The sequence below is a fragment of the Neoarius graeffei genome, chromosome 1, assembly GCF_027579695.1.
Source record: "Neoarius graeffei isolate fNeoGra1 chromosome 1, fNeoGra1.pri, whole genome shotgun sequence".
Classification (NCBI taxonomy): Eukaryota; Metazoa; Chordata; class Actinopteri; order Siluriformes; family Ariidae; genus Neoarius; species Neoarius graeffei.
The window spans coordinates 82,788,190-82,795,484 of NC_083569.1; the positions used below are offsets into that span (position 1 = coordinate 82,788,190).

The following is a 7,295-nucleotide window of genomic DNA, read 5'->3' on the forward strand; positions in this document are numbered from 1 at the left end:
TTCGTTTTAGATATATTTATGGAAAAAATCATATAATTATTATTTAAAATTATGATGTATATTAAATTGGATGTATCTTATAAAGGAGTATTCTAAGTTGTTAGGATGTGTTTACTTAGTTTAATGTGCTTGTATTCCTCTGTGACAGAAGCACGTGTTAGGTTTTAATTTATGACACATGGTTTCACTATGTAAACGGGGAATTTATTTTATTTCCTGTGAATGACGCTTTTGCGGAAGTTAGTGAGTAATTTCTGAAGTTAGTGAGTAATTTCTTCATCACGAGTTTTTTTCTTCCCCATATCTTATTCTTTTTATATTTGTATATGTAAATAATTTAATTTACCTAGAAGTTTTTTCTCTATTTTCTGTTTATCTGTAATGATGCTGCTGGAATCTTAATTTCCCTGAGGGAACCCTCCCAAGGGGATCAATAAAGTTCTATCTAATCTAATCTATTGCCAGCCTGTGTAATCTGACGGAAATGTGTTTATGGTTATTAGATAAGCCAGTTGTATGATTTTATTGAAGATTACTTCAGGTTGTTTGTGTTTTGTAGAATAATCTCTGGAGATAGCTGTTTATTTGCACGTGTGTTGTGCTGAAGGGGAAATTTATTCCCTTTAGAATTTAACTAGGAAGTGTGATTTCAAAGTGTGACGTTTGTAATTACAGTGAGTTACAATGTGCTTTTCTGAGCGTGAATCGAATTTCTGCTAATGATTTTTCCCCCATGGGCTTTAATCATTGATGAACGTCCTCTGCTTTCTATGAAGTATGAGAGGAAGAGTATAGGACCAGAGTGATGAGGAGATTGTTAGCAACAGATTGCTGGACAGCTTGCTGGAAGCAGATGTTAGGTTTCATTAATAAGACCTGGACATGGTGTGTTGGTATGAAACATGGAAATATAATTGTTATTGGATCCGGCATAGTGCATTATTTTTAATATACAACGTTTATGGATGTTTTATAAGGTTGATTACAAGAATTATTGCTTTCTACACTTTTGAGAAAGTTGACTAGTCTTTTCTTTTCTACAAGGGAATGTGTTTCAAGTTATTGAACAAACCAATTTACTGTTTTTGTTTAAGATTAATTTAGATCGATTTTATTTGGTAGGAGAGTCTCTGTGGACGTGTGTTAATTTTCATGCGTGTTTGTGTGTTGAAGGTAAAATCTACCATCTTCAGGATGTGTGTGTGAGTTGAAGTGTGTGACTGGTTGAGGGTTTGAGGGATTAAGACTATACTTTCAGGGATCATTTCTATAGTCACTCACTAGGAAATGTGATTTGAAAGTGTTGCGTTTCGCTAATCACGATGATGAGTTATAATGTACTCTTCTGAGCATGAATCGGATTAAAGCTAATGATTTGTTTCGTAGGCTTTAATCATTGATGAATGTTCTTTTGTCTTTTTAAAGGCATAAGAGGAAGAGTACATGATCAGAGTGATTTTATTTTTATTCAACTGTGAATGAAAGAATGGAGTTATGTAGTTTAGTAAGGCTATTTTTTGTGTGTTTTTATCTATTTTTGTTAAAATAACTGTAGGATTCTTATTTTAATCCTCCTATTATGTTCATTTCTGAGGAACACCCATGATGTTCCCGGGTCAATTTGACCCATAGCATGTTTAATTATCTAAAAGTGTCATAAAATAAAAAATATTCTCACTATTCCTTTGTATGCATCATTAGCAGGTCCATTTCTTCCATTTCAAGTCAATTTTGGTGCAAAGGTGTTTTTTGACCTCAGATAGATCATGGTTCATTTAGGATAATTCACCCGATTTCTGAAATAAAAACATCTTTTAAGTGTATTCTGGAAGGTCAAACATTTTTTAAAAAGTTGTTTTACCTGACATTGGTTAGAAATAAACAGTTTGCAATATGTAATACATGTGAAATATACAATGACATTAGCATAATATTATCATGTTATAATATGTCTGTAGCCGAGCTGCTGATTCAAATTCAAGACAAATGAGTCATTAGGTATTCAATGCAAAGCAACCTTTATTTCAAGAAATGAACAAATTCAGAGGAGAGAGAAGATGTGAAAAGTCTCCAGAGACATTGTGGCACGAAATAAAGCCCTGCCTGTCTCTGCATCCCACAGACTGGCTGTTGATTCATCCTTTGATTTATAGACCCCAGCCAGAATGAGGACCCCCAAATAGGCATGCAAATGAATATAATCCAGGTCCTTCCACCTTTCCCCCAAGACACGTCTCCCTTCTAAATTAGTCATTTCCAGAATGATTTTTTGGACTGAGTTGGGCATGACCAGCTCAAAAGCTGACTTGATATCAGTGACACGACTCACTGCCATCCTAGTGGGCCCTGGGGTTGTCTTTATTATGTTTTCTACCGACTGCTTTTGCTGGTGTGGATTTGGAGATGAGAACCACTGAATTTCACCATTTTTGGATGTGAATGTCTTGCATTGAAAAATGTTCATAGTAGTTTCCTTGCATGGTTCAGAATCAGAATCATCAGATTCAGAATTGACATCAACGTGGTCTTCATCTTCAGATATATTCTCCTCTACTTCACTATCGTGATCAAGAAGGAGTTTCAGAGCCTCCAGGTCTGTCATTAGTTTAGGTCGCCTGCTCATTTTGACACCAGTGACAAGAGTATGTTGTCTATAGCTGCAGAGTGTAATATTGGTGGGAATTTTGTGCTTTATGTATTCCTTGCCCCTGACCCATGGAGTGTTCATACTATGTGGGTGGAGTTTAGAATGCTACACTGAAAGGGTTCCCGTGAAACTCCTTCTTTCTCGCACTTTCCATTGAGGTCAGGAATAGGTTGTGTGTGTGTGTGTGTGTGTGAGAGAGAGAGAGAGAGAGAGAGAGTGGAGGGAAGGTATGGAAGTGGACTATATCTCACAAATGCAAGAAACCTATAATATTTGACACTTCTGTCTCTGTTTAGCCTCTACTTTGACAACCGGGTCAAATTGACCCGGAACAGTATCTATGTAATAGGTTCATGCAGGGGGGGTTACAAATATTTGAATTCATTGTTTTTTTCATTTTATGTGTTTTTTACACTAAATGAGACACATAAAATAAGGTACATAGCAGAAAACAAAAATGGACTGTGTTTTTAACACTTTTAAAAATTGAAACAGGTCACTTTGACCCGTAACATAATAGGAGGGTTAAAGAAAAGATACTTGATCGTGGGTACTTAAAGAATTAAATGTGAGGGTTATATAAGATACGTTAAAATCGTTACATTGTTGCAACAATTACTGAGAACGTAAGAAGTAAGTTTAAAAACAAATCAACGATCATATACAACTGTTGTAAGGAACAGAGAAACCATCACGAAATATGCTTTTGGGAACGTTTTTATTCTGCACCGACAGCATTTCCCCAAAATTCGACTTTAAACTATTGTCACTTTCAGCATTTAATAAATAAGATATTGGGAACAACAAAGTTATAGGCTGGGAGATCGCGAAAAAATGGCTCTTAACTTTGTTCTTATAAACTGCTGTCTTTGAAATTTTCAGGATGGAAGCAACCTATTGACATTCTTTTTCCATCCATCCCTCTTCTGCTGCTTGGGGGTAGCAGCCTAAGCAGAGCTGCCCAGACTTCCCTCTCCCTGGCCACCTCCAACATCCAATCTTCTGGGGAATTACCGAGGCGTTCCCAGGCCAGCCGAGAAATATAGCCTCTCCAGCGTGTCCTGGGTCTGCCCTGGGGTCTCCTCCTGGTGGGGCATGCCCAGAGAGCCTCCCCTGGGAAGCATCCAGGGGTCATCCTAACAAGGTGCCCGAACCACCTCAACTGACTCCTTTCGCTGTGTTCTACTCCAAGTCTCTCCTGAATGACCGAGCTTCTCACCCTGTCTCTAAAGGAGAGCCCAGCCAGCCTACAGAGGAAACTCATTTCCCCTGCTTGTACTGTATCCAAGATCTCGTTATTTTTCCTCACTAGTTTAACTCTTTTGGCCTGATATTGTTGTCTCATCTCATCTCATTATCTCTAGCCGCTTCATCCTGTTCTACAGGGTCGCAGGCAAGTTGGAGCCTATCCCAGCTGACTACGGGCGAAAGGCGGGGTACACCCTGGACAAGTCGCCAGGTCATCACAGGGCTGACACATAGACACAGACAACCATTCACACTCACATTCACACCTACGCTCAATTTAGAGTCACCAGTTAACCTAACCTGCATGTCTTTGGACTGTGGGGGAAACCGGAGCACCCGGAGGAAACCCACGCGGACACGGGGAGAACATGCAAACTCCACACAGAAAGGCCCTCGCCGGCCACGGGGCTCGAACCCGGACCTTCTTGCTGTGAGGCGACAGCGCTAACCACTACACCACCGTGCCGCCCCGTTTTAAATACGCCCCTTGTTAAATAAGATTTGGTTCAGGTGATCACCTAATCAGTACCTCATTAAGTAAAATGAGGTGTGTTTGTGTCGGAATTTCAGCACAAACACTGGAATGAAATGGCTGCCATATGTGGAGATGCGGGCGGCACGGTGGTGTAGTAGTTAGCGCTGTCACCTCACAGCAAGAAGGTCCTGGGTTCGAGCCCCGTGGCCGGCGAGGGCCTTTCTGTGCGGAGTTTGCATGTTCTCCCCGTGTCCGCGTGGGTTTCCTCCGGGTGCTCCGGTTTCCCCCACAGTCCAAAGACATGCAGGTTAGGTTAACTGGTGACTCTAAATTGACCGTAGGTGTGAATGTGAGTGTGAATGGTTGTCTGTGTCTATGTGTCAGCCCTGTGATGACCTGGTGACTTGTCCAAGGTGTACCCCGCCTTTCACCCGTAGTCAGCTGGGATAGGCTCCAGCTTGCCTGCGACCCTGTAGAACAGGATAAAGCGGCTAGAGATAATGAGATGAGATGAGAAGTTGTAAAATGAATAGAAAATATAGTCAAGACATTTTTCTGGCCATTTTGAGCATTTAATCGACCCCACAAATGTGATGCTCCAGAAACTCAATCTGCTCAAAGGAAGGTCAGTTTTATAGCTTCTCTAAAGAGCTCAACTGTTTTCAGCTGTGCTAACATGATTGTACAAGGGTTTTCTAATCATCCATTAGCCTTCTGAGGCAATGAGCAAACACATTGTACCATTAGAACACTGGAGTGAGAGTTGCTGGAAATGGGCCTCTATACACCTATGGAGATATTGCACCAAAAACCAGACATTTGCAGCTAGAATAGTCATTTACCACATTAGCAATGTATAGAGTGGATTTCTGATTAGTTGAAAGTGATCTTCATTGAAAAGAACAGTGCTTTTCTTTCAAAAATAAGGACATTTCAAAGTTACCCCAAACTTTTGAATGGTAGTGTATGTTTGTTCATTTGCTGCCATTTGCTGCTTCTTGCCAAAACTTTGTGTGAAATTCACTTTAGGATACTTAGTTCCTAAATCCACATAAGTCACCACCTGGTGCATCCTTGAAAAAGGCATAAAAACCATGTGTAAACTTCATACGTGATTATGTGAAAGTTATGTGATATTTCTGTAAGGAAAGAACACACAATCAATCAACCAAATGGAGTGGAGAGAGTAGTGATAGAAACAGAAGAGGTCAGAGATGAACTGAACAGAAACACTGAGGCAAACATGCTGCCCAGCACTAACATCTGTGCTGATGCTGGCACTGTGATTAAAATTACTCACACTGAAAATGGCATTAGCACCAGGACTGATGCTGCTGCAGGCGCTTATGCTAATGCTTGCAGTGACCCCTGACCTAGCATCTGTACTGAGGATGTCCCTGATACTGTAAAAGAGCAGCAGCCTGTGGACAGCCTGAGGACCTGCACTCCACAGCGCAGATAAACCCACAGCCTGAGGACCTGCACTCCACAGCGCAGATAAACCCACAGTCTGAGGACCTGCACTCCACAGCGCAGATAAACCCACAGGAGATGTTGCTTTTAACTATACATTCGCAAGTACATAATGGCTTCCTTGCGTATCCTGCGTCCGTTTGGTGCGTCACATCCTCAGAAATTAACGCTACGCTTCCACAAGATGTAACATGTACATGAATAGCAGAGGCAGTATGGGGATGTGATGTGTCACCATGTTTATTGTTTACAACATGCAAATCCGTGTTCTACTAGCGCATCTCAAAATATTGGAATATTGTGAAAAAGTTCAGCTTTTTTTGTAATTTGATTCAAAAAGGCAAACTTTCATATATTTATTACATGTAAAGTGAAATCTTTCAAGGTGTTTTTGTTTTAATTTTGATGATTATGAAAATCAGTAGTCTAGTATCTCAAAATATTACATTTTGAGTAAAACAGTATAAACACTGTGTATCTCTCAATCTAGTTCAGTATATGCAGTCACAATCACAGGGAAAACTGTTGACTTGACAGTTGTCCAGAAGATGATCAACACTCTCCACAAGGAGGATAAGCCACAGAAGGTCACTGCTGAAACGGCTGGATGGAAATAGCACACAAGCAACAGGGATGACTGCAGTCTTGAGAGGATCGTCAAGAAAAGTTGATTCAAGAACTTGGGAGAGTTTCACAAGGAGGGGACTGAGGCTGGTATCAGTGCATCAAGAGCCACCATGCACAGACGTCTTCAGGAAAGGGGCTACAACGTTGCATTCCTAATATCAAGCCACTCCTGAACAAGAGACAACATCAGAAGTGTTTTACCTGGGCTAAGGAGAGAAAGAACTAGACTGTTGTCCAGTGGCCTTGATAAAACACTGGACCAACACCAGCCGATGGAAGCATGAAGTGCTCTAAAGTCTCCTGGTAGATGGCTGCATCTCATTATCTGTAGCTGCTTTATCCTGTTCTACAGGGTCGCAGGCAAGCTGGAGCCTATCCCAGCTGACTACGGGTGAAAGGCGGGGTACACCCTGGACAAGTCGCCAGGTCATCACAGGGCTGACACATAGACACAGACAACCATTCACACTCACATTCACACCTATGGTCAATTTAGAGTCACCAGTTAACCTAACCTGCATGTCTTTGGACTGTGGGGGAAACCGGAGCACCCAGAGGAAACCCACACGGACACAGGGAGAACATGCAAACTCCGCACAGAAAGGCCCTCGCCGGCCACGGGGCTCGAACCCGGACCTTCTTGCTGTGAGGCGACAGCGCTAACCACTACACCACTGTGCCGCCCCTTGATTTCTAAATGAAATGCAAAATTTACTTTCATCTGAAAAAGAGGAGTTTGGACCACTGAGCAACAGTCCAGTTCTTTCTCTCTTTAGTCCAGATAAGACACTTCTGACATTGTCTCTGGTTCAGGAGTGGCTTGGT

General features: G+C 41.4%; 1 non-coding gene and 1 pseudogene across 1 annotated transcript; both read left to right on the forward strand.

The window, feature by feature from the left end:
• The first annotated feature begins 604 nt into the window (after positions 1-604).
• On the forward strand, positions 605-807 carry LOC132899136 (small nucleolar RNA U3; annotated as a pseudogene).
• A 435-nt stretch (positions 808-1,242) lies between these two features.
• Positions 1,243-1,457, forward strand: LOC132899049 (small nucleolar RNA U3). Its single transcript, XR_009656618.1, has one exon. It is a non-coding gene; the product is annotated as a small nucleolar RNA U3 (small nucleolar RNA).
• Positions 1,458-7,295: the final 5,838 nt, after the last annotated feature.